General features: G+C 39.2%; 1 long non-coding RNA gene across 1 annotated transcript in view; it reads right to left on the bottom strand.

The window, feature by feature from the left end:
- Positions 1 to 1,461, bottom strand: part of LOC121376860 — an 8,073-nt gene extending 6,612 nt beyond the window's left edge. Inside the window, exon 1 of the long non-coding RNA XR_005958544.1 lies at positions 1,420 to 1,461. This is a non-coding gene — a long non-coding RNA (uncharacterized LOC121376860). The remainder of the gene's footprint in view (positions 1 to 1,419) is intronic.
- Between the last annotated feature and the right edge of the window lie 20,369 nt (positions 1,462 to 21,830).

The raw sequence follows: 21,830 nt of genomic DNA, 5'->3' as shown, positions 1-21,830 counted from the left end.
TAGAGCCAGTAGAGGTCATATTCATCCAATCAGCGACGACGTTGTTAACTGTTTAGTCTGAACGTGCTAGCCCAAGCTGTCAAACGCCCAAAGGCTGTCATTTATTATTAATAATATTAATAATTATTATTATTAATAATAGTATACTGAATACTCGTACGTTATATACATTTATTACTCCAGCAGGCACTAATAACGGGGGGGGGGGGGGGTAAAAATCGTAATTTTCACTAAGAAATTATCATGCATTGGTCTAACGAACAATACTATTGGATGATTTGACGCTTACAAACCAATGAACTTTGCGGTACTGAATATTACGATTTGACAAACACACACAATATCGTCATGTAGTTTAAAGAGTTTGTGTTTACAGCTGTCTGTTTTTTGGTGTTAAATTTATAACAGAATGTCATTTCAATCCAATTCATTATAGATTTTGTACAGGAATAAAGAGAACTTCTGTTTTTGAAAATTATCTATGAACGTGATTAAAGTATAACGTTATAACAATACCCAGAAGAATGCGTAAAGTGATTTATTTGTTTTCTATACATGTACGTGGCGAAAATAAAAGAATTTTACAGAAAAAATATGTCAGGTAATAAATAGAATAACAAACTCGGTACCAGTTATTATCAAATTTATGTCACTTGTGAAATAATTTTTATTTGTCACTCGCTAAAGCTCGTGACAGCTCTAAATTATTTCACTTGGCACATACATTTGACAATAACTGGCAACTCGTTTATTATCCGTTATATATGGGAGTTAAAATCCATTTTTTGTATTTATTCCTTTATGTGAAATGTACAGAATTTGACTTTTTGTTCGCCGATGTGATCAAACGTTGTTTTTTTTTTTTTTTTTTGTTTTTTTTCGGGGGGGGGGGGGGGGGGGTCATGTTTTGGATTTACCGTTTCGCGTTCATGTTTGAAGATAACAACATATAAACGCCACTGTGATAATTTTGTTTTACAATATCACATTTTAAATATTACAATTTATACAGTTTATTTTACTCCTTTCTATTTTTGCTCCCCCACCCCCTCCCAGTGGTAGTGATGACGTTACGTGGGGCCTATTCAGTACAGCTGGGGATATCGTGACAGCACAGAGGACGGCAATGAATCCTGAAGTAAAGGTAATAATGCATGGTAATTAAAACTAAGTTAATAAGATCATTAAGAGAGAGAGAGAGAGAGAGAGAGAGAGAGAGAGAGAGAGAGAGAGAGAGAGAGAGAGAGAGAGAGAGAGACGGGGGACGGAGAGAGAGAAACACTATGAGAGAGAGAGAGAGAGAGAGAGAGAGAGAGAGAGAGAGACGGGGGACGGAGAGAGAGAAACACTATGAGAGAGAGAGAGAGAGAGAGAGAGAGAGAGAGAGAGAGAGAGAGATTGAGAGAGAGAGTCGCCTACCGAATTTATAATTGCGGCTCCGTTCGGTGACAGATGGCCAGTTTATTGCGGCATATCACGAACTGCAATCTAAATGATGTAATTGATGTATGCCTTCATTCAGCCCCATAATCATATTTAACACCTAATCATGATAATGCTTGCTTATTTACACACACACACACACACACACACACACACACACACACAGACATATATATATGTGTGTGTGTGTGTGTGTGTGTGTGTGTGTGTGTGTGTGTGTGTGTAAATAAGCAAGCATTATCACGCTACTGCTGAAGCTATGAAAGTTCCGTAGCTCGCTCAACAAATTTCCGCATTCAAGTTTAAGGGTCTTAACTCTGTCATAAATGGGTAAATCGCCATGAAAGTCACATATGATCTGTAACAGTAAAAGATAAAGCTACGTACAACAGTTCAGATCAATATGTAAAGCAGTGTGAACACAAACTTGTGGCGGGACCGGTAGTGAACTTATAAATACATAAATAAAAAAAATAAAAAAATAAAAAATAAAAAATGAATAGAGCAATAAATAAACAGAGAAATAAAATAAATAAGTAAATAAAAATAAAAATAAATAAATAAATGAATAAACATATACAAAGAAATGGATATGTGTACCAACTAGGGACTGATACTGATATAGAGACTGGATCTTAGTGCAATCTATAGATTCTTCCTGGTCAGAGTCACCCATTTCAATCCTCCAGTCAGCACATACCACTTAGTTATTTTTCATTGGTACATTTCACCTAGCCAACACCCCCGCCCGGTATTTCTCAATGTTTTTTTCCCCAGCCATTTATAAAAATTATCAAGAAAGTGACAAATTAAATCATTGGTAGACTTGTGATTTAGATATAACTGATTGACACGCGGTCAAGGAAACCTTTCTTATCGACTTGTGCTGGTTAAAGAAAAAAAGAAAATAAAGAAAAAACAACACAAAAACCCCAAACAAGCTTGTTTGTTTTGTTTAACAACACCATCGGCTATTCAATGTCAAACATTTGGTAATTTTGACATATAGTCAAAACCCGCTACATTTTTTCAATTAGTAGCAAGGCATTTTTATATGTACCGTCCCGCAGACAGGACAGTACATACCACACTCTGTAATATACCAATCGTGGTGCACTGGGGCTGGAACGAAAAATAGCCCAATGGGCCCACCGACGTCAATCGATTCCAAACCGATCACGAATCACGCGAGTACGTTTCGACTGGGCTACGTCCCGCCCTTGTGTTGGTTCAAGTACACATGCTAAATGGCTAAATATTAAAATGTGCAATGTAGACCTAATAAACTGATAAATAATTAACAATGTATGTGCTGCCATTACTTGGAAGGGAATGGTGAAGGGAAAGTGTCTGGTTCAAGTACACATGCTAAATGGCTAAATATTAAAATGTGCAATGTAGACCTAATAAACTGATAAATAATTAACAATGTATGTGCTGCCATTACTTGGAAGGGAATGGTGAAGGGAAAGTGTCTGGTTCAAGTACACATGCTAAATGGCTAAATATTAAAATGTGCAATGTAGACCTAATAAACTGATAAATAATTAACAATGTGTGTGCTGCCATTACTTGGAAGGGAATGGTGAAGGGAAAGTGTCTGGTTCAAGTACACATGCTAAATGGCTAAATATTAAAATGTGCAATGTAGACCTAATAAACTGATAAATAATTAACAATGTATGTGCTGCCATTACTTGGAAGGGAATGGTGAAGGGAAAGTGTCTGGTTCAAGTACACATGCTAAATGGCTAAATATTAAAATGTGCAATGTAGACCTAATAAACTGATAAATAATTAACAATGTATGTGCTGCCATTACTTGGAAGGGAATGGTGAAGGGAAAGTGTCTGGTTCAAGTACACATGCTAAATGGCTAAATATTAAAATGTGCAATGTAGACCTAATAAACTGATAAATAATTAACAATGTGTGTGCTGCCATTACTTGGAAGGGAATGGTGAAGGGAAAGTGTCTGGTTCAAGTACACATGCTAAATGGCTAAATATTAAAATGTGCAATGTAGACCTAATAAACTGATAAATAATTAACAATGTATGTGCTGCCATTACTTGGAAGGGAATGGTGAAGGGAAAGTGTCTGGTTCAAGTACACATGCTAAATGGCTAAATATTAAAATGTGCAATGTAGACCTAATAAACTGATAAATAATTAACAATGTGTGTGCTGCCATTACTTGGAAGGAATGGTGAAGGGAAAGTGTCTGGTTCAAGTACACATGCTAAATGGCTAAATATTAAAATGTGCAATGTAGACCTAATAAACTGATAAATAATTAACAATGTGTGTGCTGCCATTACTTGGAAGGGAATGGTGAAGGGAAAGTGTCTGGTTCAAGTACACATGCTAAATGGCTAAATATTAAAATGTGCAATGTAGACCTAATAAACTGATAAATAATTAACAATGTGTGTGCTGCCATTACTTGGAAGGGAATGGTGAAGGGAAAGTGTCTGGTTCAAGTACACATGCTAAATGGCTAAATATTAAAATGTGCAATGTAGACCTAATAAACTGATAAATAATTAACAATGTGTGTGCTGCCATTACGTGGAAGGGAATGGTGAAGGGAAAGTGTCTGGTTCAAGTACACATGCTAAATGGCTAAATATTAAAATGTGCAATGTAGACCTAATAAACTGATAAATAATTAACAATGTGTGTGCTGCCATTACGTGGAAGGGAATGGTGAAGGGAAAGTGTCTGGTTCAAGTACACATGCTAAATGGCTAAATATTAAAATGTGAAATGTAGACCTAATAAACTGATAAACAATTAACAATGTATGTGCTGTCATTACGTGGAAGGGAATGGTGAAGGCAAAGTGTCGTTATGAAAACTGACGAAGAGGAGAATGGCAAACACTAATGCTCAGCTCTGGGGGGTTGGGGGTATAAATAGTCCGAGCACATACAGTTTGTAAATATGTCGATGTTTCTGAACGTATTTCGACAAGTATAAAATATTTACAATGTTGACAGGAACCAGTTTATCAGAGACAGGAGTGGGAGACCGATGTTTTCTCTTTACCTGTATCCTGGTGTTCACCTAGCCAGAACCGTGTAGTGGCCGACCATAAGTAATACGCTATTCTTCATCAGAAAACGCATATCTCATTATTATACCCATGTTGTAGTACAAATAGCATATTTAAGTACAATAATAATATTTTATTATAAAACGTACATTTCAGTATTATGCTCACATTTCAATGTTATAATTATATTTCAGTATTAAAACGTTATATGTATGTAAATGTTGATGTATGAATATCTCTATATATTGTGTACATGTATGTATGCATGTATGTACGTACGTATGTATTGATGTATGAATATCTATATATTGTATGTATGTCGAGGTTGACTAGTACATACATAGATATTAACGCACTGGCGCAGGGGATAATTAAATCCTTTCTGGCCTCAAACATTGTCCCATGCCGTTGCTGGGACTCGAACCTGTGGCACCGATTCGCCCGCAAATTGCAAGACTAACCACGATACACTCTGAGCTATCGAAGCATGTATGTATATATGTATGTATGTATGTATGTATGCATGCATGTATGTATGCAAGCATGTATGTATGCATGCATATATATAGAGGATTCTTCACAAGTGTTTTTTTAATATGGAAAATATCAACCCAGTCTGTGTTAATTGGTATTTGTCGAGGATCTGCTGAGACAAATACCGATTAACTAGACGAGGTTGATATTTTACATATTAAACACCATGAGTAGCGAATTCTATTTATCCTATAACACTTCTAAAATAACATTTTAATTCAATTTTTAATAAATCACATTACTAAAGGCACCCGTAATCGCACCCGTGAAGTGGGTGACACTCGGTGCATATGACCTTAAACCTACCCATTGAGCTTAGCGGTGCACTCACTCGGGGTTGGAGCCGGTGCTGGCATAAAAACTCCCTCATTGTCTCAGGTGGGATATGAACCCAGTACCTTCCAGACAGAAGTCCAATGGCATAACCACTACCGAATGTTGAAAACAGGTATTTTTTCAGGAATAAATATTGTAATGACAATGTCTACACTCAATTTGAAGCCCACCAAAGCCCACGTGACCTGATCCATAGCACGTGCACAGCACCATTGAGGAAAAAGTGGTTTTGCACGTGCCACTGGCCACGTGACTACAATAGCACACGCGTTTTCATCGTTACTTGCTCACAGTAGTCTAACACACCTAAAAATCCCAACAACATTAAAACGATATTTGTTACGACCTATTTCGATGCCACGCGTCGCAAATGTGAACGTGCTGTTGTCATGTTGCACGCGGGAAACGTCAGTGGCTGACGTTGCAAGGGTGTTGGGTTGCAGTCGACGGGCAATTTATGACCTGCAGACACAATAAACGGGCACCACAGCTGATCGCCCCCGACCGGGTAGACCACGTGTGACGTCACCAGCAGATGACCGTCATAGTGTGTTACGTCATCTACGCAACCGTTACATGACAGCTGTTTAGACGTTGGGTGTCAGCGCAAACGATCCGAAATCGGCTGCGAACCGCTCACCTCAACGCATGGCGACCATATGTTGGACCCATTTTGACCCAATTTCATTGACGTCAACATCAACTGTGGGTACAACGCCACTTACGATGGATTCGGAGGGAGTGGAATAGCGATGACTCAAGATTCACACTGTGATTTGCCGATGGCAGGCAGAGGGTTTGGAGACGATGTGGTGAACGTCATGCTCAGTGTTGAAGTTGTCAGATCCGGAGGCGGAAGACTAATGGTTTGGGGCGCTTTCTGTGGAAATGACCATTCTCGACTTCTTGTCATCCGAGGCAACATCAACGCTGCTGCATACCGCGACCAGCTGCTGGCCCGGGAACTTGTGCCCTTCATGGCAGCTCATGGTTCAGGCCTTATCTTTCAGCATGACAACGCCAGACCCCACACGGCTATCTTGACAAGGGATTACCTGAGGAACGCGGACATCAATGTCATAGATTGGCCTTCAAAGTTGCCCGACCTGAATCCCATCGAGCACGTCTGGGATGTGCTGGGTAGACGCCTGCGCAGTTGCAGGAAACCTGCATAGACTTTGCAGGAACTTGGTGACTCATTAGTGGAACAATGGCGCCGTATCTCTAATGTTGTCTTTACACGCACCAGGCAGACAATGGGGAGGCGTTGCCTTGCAGTTGTGGGTACACGTGGAGGGCATACGTGCTACTGAACCTGTGATTCCATCAGACGACCCCGCTTGTGAATTACCATTTTGACTGTTTGTGGTTTTTTCGAATGCTGTGGGCGCATCCAACAGATTTTTCTTTCTTTGGACGTCACACAATAAAACAATACCTTATTTAACACGTTCTTCTGTCATATTTGCTAACTAACCAAGATGAAACGGTTGTGAAGTTTTTAATTATATATATTATACACTAAATGAAAGTGACACGTTATTTTATTAACATTAAAGCAAATTTTTAAAAAACTATTAGAGTCATTTTTGAAAACTAAAATCAGACATTGCCAAGATTTTATTGTTTAGAACATCTATTCCCGTAAATCCGAAGTGTTTCTGGTCATCCTGGTGTTTTTAATATTCTGATGTTTTAATGGAGTCGAGTTCTAATTTATTTGTAAGGGTATTTCCCCATATTTCAACGTCACATACTCTTGTTTCACGCTGTTGTGACTCTATCCAAGTTTGTTACAGGTTTGTAGATTAACTAAACGTAGTGTCCATTTTTACGGGTTGAAACTAGGGTATGCGCCTTTAAACCACACGGTTCATCTTCAACACATTATTACTGCACACACGCCTAAGTCCAATATGTCAGATCCATAGAATCCACTGTCAGGTCGATGTATTACTAGAGTGTCAGGCGTATGCAAAATGTAGTAATATTTTAAATAGCAGGCTTACCTGGTGGGCTGAGAACAACGGCGTCATAACTGAAGAACAGGATGGAGAGAAAGGAATGTTTTCTTTAACGACGCACTCAACACATTTTATTCACGGTTATATTACGTCAGACATATGGTTAAGGACCACACGGATATTGAGCTACTTCATGGGCTACTCTTTTTGATTAGCAGCAAGGGATCGTTTATATGCACCATCCCACAGACAGAGAACAGAATGGATTCAGAAGAAGAAGGCTACTATTGATTATCTCACAACATAGCCGATGTACATATGTACCTGTCGCGCATGGATGTCGATAAACATCCATCCGTCCGTCCTTCCGTCCGTCCGTTCATTCGTTCGTTCGTTCGTTCATTCATCCATCCATCCCATCATACAAACGAGTAGGAAGCAGGACGAAATTATCAACGTTTTCTGCTTGTGTCGACTTTAATAAAGCTTATGACTCCGTACACAAATGAGGGGCGGGATTTACCTCAGTCGGTTGAGTGCTCGATTGAGGTGCTTGCGTAGCAGGATCGAACCACCTCAGTGGATCCGTTCAACTTATTGAGTTTTTTCTCGTTCCAATCAGTGCACCACAACTGGACAAAAGCCGTGGTATGTGCTTTCCTGTCTGTGGGAAAGTGCATATAAATTATCCCTTGCTGCATTAAGAAAATGTAGCACGTTTCCTCTGATGACTACATGTCAGAATTACCAAATGTTTGACATCCAATCCAATAACCGATGATTAATAATCCATGTGCTCTAGAGGTGTCGTTAAAGAAAACAAACTTCCGTAAACAAATGACTGGTATGCCTACACGGCGCTCAGTGATATGCATGATGCAATAGTTCCTGTTGTTATTACATACTGGGCTGCAGTGTGGGGAACTACATGTAGTAGTGGGGTGGCATAATAATATGTCACCCATACTAGAATTATTGCTGACATACCATACTGCACCCCTAGGATCGATGCCACTTTTGTAATTGCATTTCTAGAATTTTGAAGAACATTTTAATGAAGTACTTAATTATTATTTATATATAGACCGTACCGGTACACTACTATTGGACGATTTGACGCCAACAAACCAATCGCCTTGTGGGTACTAAATATGACGTCATCACGATTTGGCAAAGCGCGCACAATGGCGTTACGTAGTTTGAAGCGTTTGCGTTGACGTATTTCTTGTTTCAGTGTTTAATGCAATTCATTATATATTGTTGTTTTTACAGAATATATAGAACTTTGAGTTTTGAAAATTATCTGTGAACCGTGAATAAAATACAAAGTTAAAGCAATACCCAGAACAGTAAAGTAGTTAACGTCGTATCTATATACATGGAAGTGTAGCCGATGTAGGCTATATCGAAAATAAAGGCTTTAAAAAAATAGAATAACAAACTCCGTATCAGTTATTATCAAATTTATGTCCCTCGTGAAAATCGTGGTTTCTCTCTCTCTCTCTCTCTCTCTCTCTCTCTCTCTCTCTCTCTCTCTCTCTCTCTCTCTCTCTCTCTCTCTCTCTCTCTCTCTCTCTGTCTGTGTGTGTGTGTGTGTGTGTGTGTGTGTGTGTGTGTGCCCATTATCAAGAGACAGAAAATGGGAATAATTAAACCTAATTTTACAGTATTTACTACAATCATCAGATTTGCACCATAGACTTGATCTATATGACATAACATTTCTACTAGATAGTTTTAAAATATATTGGTGCACCCTTAAGACAGCGGTCAACGTAGATATTATTATGTTAGATGACATTTTAGATAACTTTACTTGTAGATAGTATTATGTTAGATGACATTTTAGATAACTTTACTTGTAGATATTTGTTTAATTGATTAGCCGTTGGTTTCAAAAATATGTTTTAGGTAATGCATTTAACACATTGCTTTTGCAGCCAGTTTGTTAGCCATCTTGAATTCTGGAAATGATAAAAAAAAATACTCCATTGCAAGTGAATGTAAGAACTGAATTCCTTGCGCCTCGAAAACCCTGTATTTGAAGTAAAAATATTGTTTCGGGTAAAATAGAATGTAAGGTATGGCCACGTTTTACGCCTAACGGCCATTTTCGAGATCATCTTGGATTTAAATGATGATGCAATATCTCAGTTAGCATTTGTTCTGCTGTAAATGAATTCCTTGATGAATACCAAGTAAACCCCCAATCCCTAACATCACAATTGTGTTATAGTTAAATTTTAATTTTCTACTTCTATAGTGGTAGCCATCTTAGATGTAAAAAAAATCGTCAATGCCTTGATTAGCTGGGAGTAGTTCAATATGAATCCTCTGACCCGTCAAACATCGTCACGGATATCAATAGTTTAGTGCAGTTGATAAAGTATTAGAGATTTTTACCACGTCTGTATGCCATAATGAACATTTCAAAATACTCAATGATACCAAATTTATACCTCTTGGATCCTTAATCAGCACTTACGAGACATGCAGACAGCACAAAGAACATTGTGGATACCGATCTACAAGGTGTATAAGTGTCTTAATCAGCACTTACGAGACATGCAGACAGCACATAGAACATTGTGGATACCGATCTACAAGGTGTATAAGTGTCTTAATCAGCACTTACGAGATATGCAGACAGCACAAAGAGCATTGTGGGTACCGATCTACAAGGTGTATAAGTGTCTTAATCAGCACTTACGAGACATGCAGACAGCACAAAGATCATTGTGGGTACCGATCTACAAGGTGTATACGTGTCTTAATCAGCACTTACGAGACATGCAGACAGCACAAAGAACGTTGTGGGTACCGATCTACAAGGTGTATAAGTGTCTTAATAAACATTACAGCACGGATTTCTCGTTTTGCATGACCTCCTGAATAGTAAATGTCAAACGTGCCATAACTAGATAAATCTACCCTACTGGAAAGTTCATCATGTATTGTTTTTTTGTCCTAGGTGTACTGAAACAATTATAGCAGTTTTCTTTGGTGCCCTCAGATGGAAACAATTTTTGGTCTGGTTCAAAGACTATATTGGACCTATAACCAATCCCTTTGTGCTCGGTATGACCGGCCTCGGTGGTGTCGTGGTTAAGTCATGGGACATAAGGCTGGGAGGTACAGGGTTCGCAGCCCGGTAGCGGCCTCGGTGATGTCGTGGTTAAGTCATCAGACATAAGGCTGGTAGGTACAGGGTTCGCAGCCCGGTACCGGTCTCGGTGGTGCATTGGTTAAGTCATAGGACACAAGGCTGGTAGGTACAGCGGCTATGTGTAATACCACTATATCCTCCTCTTTACCACTAACCACTAATAAATAACCCATTGTCATGGAAAGACAACCCAAACAGCTGACGTGCGTGCCTTGGACAGCGTGCATCCGGCTTAATCCCCCCTCCCCCACCCCACCCACCCCCTCTCTCTCTCTCTCTCTCTCTCTCTCTCTCTCTCTCTCTCTCTCTCTCTCTCTCTCTCTCTCTCTCTCTCTCTCTCTCACATGTTACTTTTCCTTTCTATGGTATGACTTAAATGACTCAACGAGGAACCATGTTTATAGAACGTTGAAATACAGCCTCGTGATTTTAGCTGTTTCCAGATCGTGGTTAAGTCTGGAATATAAGGCTGGGAGGTACAGTTCGCAGCCCGGTACCGGCCTCGGTGTTGTCGTGGTTCCAGAATCGGGAATAAGGCTGGGAGGTACAGGGTTTATAGAACGTTGAGTACAGCCTCGTGATTTTAGCTGTTTCCAGACTGTAACTATATATTAGTTGTATGGGCGAGTTTGATAAAACACTGCTAACCATGTTTATAGAACGTTGAAGTCCAGCCTCGTGATTTTAGCTGTTTCCAGACTGTAACTACAGATTAGTTGTATGGGCGAGTTTGATAAAACACTGCTAACCATGTATATAGAACGTTGAAGTCCAGCCTCGTGATTTTAGTTGTTTCCAGACTGTAACTACAGATTAGTTGTATGGGCGAGTTTGATAAAACACTGCTAACCATGTTTATAGAACGTTGAAGTCCAGCCTCGTGATTTTAGCTGTTTCCAGACTGTAACTACATATTAGTTGTATGGGCGAGTTTGATAAAACACTGCTAACCATGTATATAGAACGTTGAAGTCCAGCCTCGTGATTTTAGCTGTTTCCAGACTGTAACTATATATTAGTTGTATGGGCGAGTTTGATAAAACACTGCTAACCATGTTTATAGAACGTTGAAGTCCAGCCTCGTGATTTTAGCTGTTTCCAGACTGTAACTATATATTAGTTGTATGGGCGAGTTTGATAAAACACTGCTAACCATGTTTATAGAACGTTGAAGTCCAGCCTCGTGATTTTAGCTGTTTCCAGACTGTAACTACATATTAGTTGTATGGGCGAGTTTGATAAAACACTGCTAACCATGTTTATAGAACGTTGAAGTCCAGCCTCGTGATTTTAGTTGTTTCCAGACTGTAACTACATATTAGTTGTATGGGCGAGTTTGATAAAACACTGCTAACCATGTTTATAGAACGTTGAAGTCCAGCCTCGTGATTTTAGTTGTTTCCAGACTGTAACTACAGATTAGTTGTATGGGCGAGTTTGATAAAACACTGCTAACCATGTTTATAGAACGTTGAAGTCCAGCCTCGTGATTTTAGTTGTTTCCAGACTGTAACTACATATTAGTTGTATGGGCGAGTTTGATAAAACACTGCTAACCATGTTTATAGAACGTTGAAGTCCAGCCTCGTGATTTTAGTTGTTTCCAGACTGTAACTACATATTAGTTGTATGGGCGAGTTTGATAAAACACTGCTAACCATGTTTATAGAACGTTGAAGTCCAGCCTCGTGATTTTAGCTGTTTCCAGACTGTAACTACAGATTAGTTGTATGGGCGAGTTTGATAAAACACTGCTAACCATGTTTATAGAACGTTGAAGTCCAGCCTCGTGATTTTAGCTGTTTCCAGACTGTAACTACATATTAGTTGTATGGGCGAGTTTGATAAAACACTGCTAACCATGTTTATAGAACGTTGAAGTCCAGCCTCGTGATTTTAGCTGTTTCCAGACTGTAACTACAGATTAGTTGTATGGGCGAGTTTGATAAAACACTGCTAACCATGTTTATAGAACGTTGAAGTCCAGCCTCGTGATTTTAGCTGTTTCCAGACTGTAACTACATTATTATAAAACACTGTGTATATAGAACGTTGAAGTCCAGCCTCGTGATTTTAGCTGTTTCCAGACTGTAACTACATATTAGGCGAGTTTGATAAAACACTGCTAACCATGTTTATAGAACGTTGAAGTCCAGCCTCGTGATTTTAGCTGTTTCCAGACTGTAACTACATATTAGTTGTATGGGCGAGTTTGATAAAACAGTGCTAACCATGTTTATAGAACGTTGAAGTCCAGCCTCGTGATTTTAGCTGTTTCCAGACGGTAACTACATATTAGTTGTATGGGCGAGTTTGATCAAACACTGCTAACCATGTTTATAGAACGTTGAAGTCCAGCCTCGTGATTTTAGCTGTTTCCAGACTGTAACTACAGATTATTTGTATGGGCGAGTTTGATAAAACACTGCTAACCATGTTTATAGAACGTTGAAATACAGCCTCGTGATTGTAACTGTTTCCAGACTGTAACTACATATTAGTTGTATGGGCGAGTTTGATAAAACACTGCTAACCATGTTTGTGTGTGGATAACCCGTTCGGGTAGGGTTGCCGATGGTTTGATAGACAGAACAAGAAATGTATCTGCCAATAACAAACAGAGTTGAATGTGTAAAGTCATACAGTGCAACATATATATTGTTTTGTTCGGCAGTATGGACGATGAAGCTTGTTTAACAACAAAACTGATTTGCCGTCATTTGAAAAGTCCGTTCATTCATTCATTCATTTTAACTTTGTTTCCGTGTTTATATCCAATTAAGGTTCAAGTACGATGTCCTGGACACACACCTCTACTACCTGGGCTGTCTGTACAGGACAGTGGGTTAGTTGTTAGTGGTTTATAAAAGAGAAGAGGGCGTAGTTGTCTAAGACCTACCCATTGAGTCGTTAAAACTCGATCTAGGTAGGAATCGGTACCGGGCTGCGAACCCTTAACCTAGCAGCCCTAAGTCCGATGGCTTAACCACGACACCACCGAGGCCGGTTTTGGAAATTTCAAAGATGACCATGATGTTCAGCTTCTCGTGTAATATTTGTATAGTTTACATATTTACTTCAGTGCCTTTCTGTATACGTACAGTCAATTACTCCGCTGCACTTGTAATGGTTTGGTCTGCACGGGGGCGGGATTTGGCTCAGTCGTTTGAGCGCTCGTCTGAGGTGTTTGCGTGGCAGGATTGAACCACCTCAGTGAATTCGTTCAGCTGATTGGCTTTTTTTTTCTCGTTCTATCCAGTGCACCACAACTGGACAAAGGTCGTGGTATGTGTTTTCCTGTCTGTGGGAAAGTGCATACAAAAGATCCCTTGCTGCATTAGGAAAAATGTAGCGGGTTTCCTCTGTCGACTACGAGTCAGAACTACAAAATGTTTGACATGCAATATCCGATCATTAATTGACCGATGTGCTCCAGTGGTGTAGTTAAACAAAACAAGCCTTATGGTCTGCACGGGCAAAGCTTGCCTATAGACTGTTCCATTTTGATTGTCATTTGGTTAAAAGTGCTGGACTTGAGTTTTGTCAGTATGAAACCTAGAGCTGCTTCGCACAGAATGTCGTGCCTAGTACATAGTAGAGATGTCCAGAACGATGACATGCTGGTGACCTATCGTTTGAACTAAAACATGGCACGTACATAGCAGAGATGTCCAGAACGATGACATGCTGGTGACCTATCGTTTGAACTAGAACATGCCAAGTACATAGCAGATATGTCCAGAACGATGGCACGCTGGTGACCTATCATTTGAACTAGAATATATCAAGTACATAGCCGAGATGTCTAGAACGATTGCATGCTGGTGACCTATCGCTTGAACTAGAACATGCCAAGTACATAGTAGAGATGTCCAGAACGATGGCACGCTGATGACCTATCGCTTGAACTAGCACATGGAGTATCGACAACTCTTGTCTCCTTGTCAGGAACATAAGGAAAACTGCACAATTAGTTTTGAGACATTCTTTAGAAGCTAGTGGATAACCAAACCTCATTTATGAACACAACACTAAGAGCATGTTTACTGCTGGGTTAGCCTTGTTCGAGGTCTTACAACAACCACCTAAAGCCAAACTAGTTACATCGAGTTTGCTGCTGTGTGTTTTTATAGCATTAGTTTGTAGTTTTTGGTTTAGTATACACGAGACTTGATACAAATTAAATAATGCATTTATTATATAAATGTAATAACGCTTATGAAATAATGTGACAAATTTACGAGAGCAGAGATAACGTTAGACAGTTACGTACGTATCCCTTGTTTAAAACGATATATAGTACAGAACATTATATTAGTGTAAATATGTCAAATAAAGTACATGCATGCATACGCCAAATGTCATGCGTAAAGACCAATGACGTTGCGAGAACAATTCTGGCGAACAACGCATCTGCCCTACAGACAGACAAAACATAGTGTATTTAAATTTCTCCGTATGCACACAATAATAAAATGTCATAGAAAATACAAAGCAAAAGTACATGAGCCATAGCTCAGTCGGCTGAGTGCTTGTTTGAGGTGCTTGTGTCGCAGGATCGAACCATCTCCGTGGGTCCAATAAACTACCGTGTGTGTCTTCTTTCGTCCAGTGCACCACAACTGGTCAAAGTTCGTGATATGTGCTTCTCTGACTGTGGAACAAAGTGTATACAAAAGATCCCTTGCTGCATTAGGAAGAAAATATAGCGGGCTTCCTCTGATGACTACGTCTCAGAATTAACAAATGTTTGACATCCAATATCCAATGATTAATTCATAAATGAATGTGTTCTAGTAGTGTCGTTAAACAAAACAAACTTTAACTTTGCAGGAATTATGGAATACCATTAGTGATAATATTGACAAAATGAACGCACATATTATATTATAAAACTAGCCATAGACCCTATTTTTTAAACACTACGACATGCTTTTCACTAGTAAAACACGGTGTTGTTTGTTTGTACACCTGAAGTGGTTCTGGTGATCCAGGTTTTTGCAATAATCCCAAATGCATTGTTCATAATTCTAAAAACGCACGTTCGTCTAAGACGTAATGGTTACTGAGACAAGCTGTAGTTATTTTGTGATGGTATTTCTCTGTTCAGCATCACAGACTTCAACATTTCTTTGTTATAACCTTGTCCAAGTGCGTGTTGCAGGTTTGCAGATTAACTACCTTGTTTGTACATTAACTACCTTGTCCAAGTGTGTGTTGCAGGTTTGTAGATCAACAACCTTGTCCAAGTGTGTGTTACAGGTTTGTAGATTAACTACCTTGTCCAAGTGTGTGATGCAGGTTTGTAGATTAACTACCTTGTCCAAGTGTGTGATGCAGGTTTGTAGATTAACTACCTTGTCCAAGTGTATGATGCAGGTTTGTAGATTAACTACCTTGTCCAAGTGCGTGTTGCAGGTTTGCAGATTAACTACCTTGTTTGTACATTAACTACCTTGTCCAAGTGTGTGTTGCAGGTTTGTTGATCAACAACCTTGTCCAAGTGTGTGTTACAGGTTTGTAGATTAACTACCTTGTCCAAGTGTGTGATGCAGGTTTGTAGATTAACTAAACTTAGTGTGTGTTACAGGTTTGTAGATTAACTGCCTTGTCCAAGTGTGTGTTACAGGTTTGTAGATTAACTACACTTAGTGTGTGTTGCAGGTTTGTAGATTAACTACACTTAGTGTGTGTTGCAGGTTTGTAGATTAACTACACTTAGTGTGTGTTGCAGGTTTGTAGATTAACTACACTTAGTGTGTGTTACAGGTTTGTAGATTAACTACACTTAGTGTGTGTTGCAGGTTTGTAGATTAACTACACTTAGTGTGTGTTACAGGTTTGTAGATTAACTACACTTAGTGTGTGTTACAGGTTTGTAGATTAACTACTCTTAGTGTGTGTTGCAGGTTTGTAGATTAACTACACTTAGTGTGTATTGCAGGTTTGTAGATTAACTACACTTAGTGTGTGTTACAGGTTTGTAGATTAACTACACTTAGTGTGTGTTGCAGGTTTGTAGATTAACTACACTTAGTGTGTGTTGCAGGTTTGTAGATTAACTACACTTAGTGTGTGTTGCAGATTTGTAGATTAACTACACTTAGTGTGTGTTGCAGGTTTGTAGATTAACTACACTTAGTGTGTGTTGCAGGTTTGTAGATTAACTACACTTAGTGTGTGTTGCAGGTGTGTAGATTAACTACACTTAGTGTGTGTTGCAGGTCTGTAGATTAACTACACTTAGTGTCCAGTTTCACGGGCTGAAACTAGGGTCTGCGCCTTGAAGACTCCACGGGTTTTTTCTCCACAAAATACAAAATATTTCAAATTAAAACATAAGTCTATGTAGCCTACATTACACACTCGATTAAAACAAACATGGAGTTTATCTTCTCACAGATGTTACTGCACATTGGGCAGATTTGCTGCTTAGCTCGCATGCTCTAGAGCCCAGACTGTAGATTTAGTGTAAATAAAGTTCAGCTCAGTTCTGTTAATTAATTTAACACGTTTTATACATAGAGGTGAACCGAACACTGAGGGCGAGTGCTAGGTCCGCGTAGGGAACAGCTAATGTAATTTCATATCTTAATTGTGATCTCGTTTGATGAGGAGAAATTAACACCATGATTCCTTTAAAAGTAGCTCGATTTGACAAGGAGAGCAAACAGCTTTCACTGACATTGTCTTCATACTCGCCCTCTCTGGCATCAGTTTCGAAGAACACTCGATGTAAGTGTCTTTTATATAATATGTTATTTATTTCATTTATTTTTAAAAACATTTTGTCTTCATACAGCATGACATCCCTTCCAAGAAGAATTGGAGTGTATAATCGCTCTCAAAATGAAGTCATCTACAGACGTCTCTGCATGTGCTCTTCCTCAACGTGGTGCAGGTTTGGCAACAGTTGTATGGGTTTTTTTCAGAGTGGCCAATACAGCACATATTCGGAATTTCTTAGACATATAAAACGGATTTCATAGGCTTCTGTGATAATATTTTCAAATTGTTTTGTGTCCAAAATTGGTTTCTTTGCTGCAGCCAAGGCTTCGAGAATTTATTATAAAATCCACTACCCATGGGATCAGTGAATATTTTTTGTTTACTAGCCATTATTAAAAATTCACTAGTCCTACATTACTTTAAGTTGATACAATTTTACTAAATAATAGTAAGAATCAGATATGCCACCTAAAGAGGGAGCTATAGCTTACAAATCCTAACATTGAGGGGGGGGGGGGGGGTGGGTGAGTAATCGAGGGTGGAAACAGGATATTCATATTTACAAAATAGACTTACCTGCCACATTTGGCAAACACAAGTTCACTAGCTGTCGAGCATGGCACTAGTAGTTATTTACTGGCCCAAAATTGAATATCACTAGCCATGGGGGGTGGGGCTACCATAATCTAGAAGCCCTGCTGTAACTCCACACACTTGGTCTGCAAATAACGTGGGCTTTTGTCTTTCTTCCTTTTCGAAGATTTTCCTTTTGTTATGTTGTTTTGAGATTTCGCAGCTGTTTACTTTCAAGTTTTGTTTTGTCTTGTCTCGATCATCCAGCTTAATATTGGTATGTCTGTCACAGCTCCGTACACTGCTTTCATTGTCTAAGATGAACGGTATCTGACGGCCACTCATGCAGTATTCTCTCTGTATATTAAAGATGAACGGTATCTAACGGCCACTCATGCAGTATTCTCTCTGTATATTAAAGATGAACGGTATCTAACGGCCACTCATGCAGTATTCTCTCTGTATATTAAAGATGAACGGTATCTGACGGCCACTCATGCAGTATTCTCTCTGTATATTAAAGATGAACGGTATCTGACGGCCACTCATGCAGTATTCTCTCTGTATATTAAAGATGAACGGTATCTGACGGCCACTCATGCAGTATTCTCTCTGTATATTAAAGATGAACGGTATCTGACGGCCACTCATGCAGTATTCTCTCTGTATATTAAAGATGAACGGTATCTGACGGCCACTCATGCAGTATTCTCTCTGTATATTAAAGATGAACGGTATCTGACGGCCACTCATGCAGTATTCTCTCTGTATATTAAAGATGAACGGTATCTGACGGCCACTCATGCAGTATTCTCTCTGTATATTAAAGATGAACGGTATCTGACGGCCACTCATGCAGTATTCTCTCTGTATATTAAAGATGAACGGTATCTGACGGCCACTCATGCAGTATTCTCTCTGTATATTAAAGATGAACGGTATCTGACGGCCACTCATGCAGTATTCTCTCTGTATATTAAAGATGAACGGTATCTGACGGCCACTCATGCAGTATTCTCTCTGTATATTAAAGATGAACGGTATCTGACGGCCACTCATGCAGTATTCTCTCTGTATATTAAAGATGAACGGTATCTGACGGCCACTCATGCAGTATTCTCTCTGTATATTAAAGATGAACGGTATCTGACGGCCACTCATGCAGTATTCTCTCTGTATATTAAAGATGAACGGTATCTGACGGCCACTCATGCAGTATTCTCTCTGTATATTAAAGATGAACGGTATCTAACGGCCACTCATGCAGTATTCTCTCTGTATATGTATATGTATATATATATATATATATTAAAGATGACTGGTATCTAGTGGCCGCTCATGTAGTATTCTTTATATATATTAAAGATTAACGGGTCGATTTTCCACAAATAATTGTTTTTATATGGACAGATTGTGAATTAAGGTTTCGACATTCACACATCGGTAATAATTTCTGTTCTTGTTCTGATGCGTTCACAGAATGCCTTATTCCCTGTAATGGGCGATAGTGTCGGGTGGCAAGAGACGGGGGAGATGCCACTTGTTATTGCGAATACTTACAACACGGGTTGTACCAAACACCGTCATATGTGCTGTCCTGTCTGTCGGATCGTTCACAGAATGCCTTGTTCCCTGTAATGGGCGATAATGTCGGGTGTCAAGAGACTGGGAGATGCGACTTGTTATTGATAATGCATACAACACGGGCTGTCTGTAGGATCGTGCATATAAAAGATGTCTTACTACAAATGGAAAAACGTAGCGGCTTTCCTTTTGATGACTGTCAAAATAACCATAAGTTTGACATCCAATAGCCGATGATTAATAAATAAATGTATATCAGTGGTGTCGTTAAACAGAACAAACTCTTTTTTGTTATTGCAAACAAATAAAACACGGAACTCTTTGTTTTATTTGTTTTTATTTGTTTTTATTTTTTAAATATTGTAATACGTAGATACCAAATACTAGTACATTACGTTCCCATTGAGCTGAGCTACGTCACATCAATCAGTTTCCATCGTGCATATTGTATTAGATGGGTACCATTCTGCCCAATGCTATATAACACAACATAATAAAATATAGTTTATTATTATGTTTTAAAATAACTATAATTCAATACAATTTTAATTGTTATTAATATATTTTTATTATTCACTTTGTTTACCTTCTGTGAGGCGGTGAATAGCCCAGAAAAGCGCTCGCTTCATGCGCCGTCGGTTTGGAATCGATCCCCGTGGGTGGGCTCCTTGGGCTATTTCTCGTTCCAGCCAGTGCACCGCGACTGGTATATCAACGGCCGTGGTATGTGCTATTCCAAGAGTAGTCCATGAAGTTGCGATAGCGAGTTTCCTCTCTCTAGTGGATTAGATGGAAAAACAAATGTAGCGGGTTTCCTTTCTAAGACCATATGTCAAAATTACAAAATGTTTGACATCCAATAGCCGATGATTAATACATCAGTGTGATCTAGTGGTGTTTGACATCCAATAGCCGATGATTAATACATCAATGTGATCTAGTGGTGTTTGACATCCAATAGCCGATGATTAATACATCAATGTGATCTAGTGGTGTTTGACATCCAATAGCCGATGATTAATACATTAATGTGATCTAGTGGTGTTTGACATCCAATTGCCGATGATTAATACATCAGTGTGATCTAGTGGTGTTTGACATCCAATAGCCGATAATTAATACATCAGTGTGATCTAGTGGTGTTTGACATCCAATAGCCGATGATTAATACATCAGTGTGATCTAGTGGTGTTTGACATCCAATAGCCGATGATTAATACATCAGTGTGATCTAGTGGTGTTTGTCATCCAATAGCCGATGATTAATACATCAATGTGATCTAGTGGTGTTTGACATTCAATAGCCGATGATTAATACATCAGTGTGATCTAGTGGTGTCGTTAAACAAAACAAACTTTTAACTTTTCATTCTGCCCAATACTATACAACACAAGATAACAAAACTATAGTTATTAAACTATATTTGATTTTAAATGACTATAATTCAGTATAATTTTAATTGTTATTATTGTTTTATTATTTACTTTGTTTACTTTTTAGATAAAGCTAGCTATTGTTTTTCTTCTCTTTGCTCTGGTCGTTGTTCAAGACGTCGACGCATGGCGAGGTCGTCGGTTCTTCAGAAGAATTAAGAACGCGGTTAAAAGAGTTGTTGCCACGGTGACGAGATGGGTGAAAGGTGAGTGGAACAAGACGAGATAGGCGGCAGGGGCGGATCCACACTATGGCAGTCTGTATGGGGAGTGGGGAGGGGTACACACTCCTAATAAATTAAACGTTTGAGTTTGTCGAAGGACAATGAGCCGAACTCCTAAAGTAAGCAAGATCCATGAGGATGTTCGGGAGGGACGGGGAGGGAAGGAGGTGTTTTGGTCCCGGGGAAAGTTTTAAATATAGATGCCCAGAGACCTGTTTCATGTTTATACACAGAAATGTTTACATACTGGCATGCATTAAAGCGTATATCTTGCGGATTCCTTGCAGTTTGGAATACAGCAAAGAAAGTCTGGGAATATGTCAAGGTATCTGGGAAACGTGACGTCAATAGTCTTGACTTGAACGGTGATGGTCACGTCGATATAGAAGAGCTCAGCAAACTGGTTGATGAGCGAGAAGCACGTGATCTGATCGAGTCAATGTCGGATTCTTGTAAGTTGAGCTCTCTCTCTCTCTCTCTCTCTCTCTCTCTCTCTCTCTCTCTCTCTCTCTCTCTCTCTCTCTCTCTCTCTCTCTCTCTCTGCCTCTGACGTATTCATTAATAGTCACCAAACAAACATTTCTATCCTTCTCTCATTCATCTTGTATAAAACGTTTACATAAAGAGCTGGAGGCTATACGATAAACATATTATTATCCTCATATATTTCGGTATTGTCATGGGGCGGAACGTATCCCAGTGGTTAAATGCTTGCTTAATGCGCGGTCGGTTTGTGATCGATCCCTGTCTGTGGGCCATTGGGCTATTTTTCGTTCCAGCCAGTG

Source organism: Gigantopelta aegis, chromosome 7, assembly GCF_016097555.1.
Source record: "Gigantopelta aegis isolate Gae_Host chromosome 7, Gae_host_genome, whole genome shotgun sequence".
NCBI classification, from domain to species: domain Eukaryota; kingdom Metazoa; phylum Mollusca; class Gastropoda; order Neomphalida; family Peltospiridae; genus Gigantopelta; species Gigantopelta aegis.
Note: the sequence above shows the minus strand (reverse complement) of the source record. Positions and strands in the feature narration are given on the sequence as shown.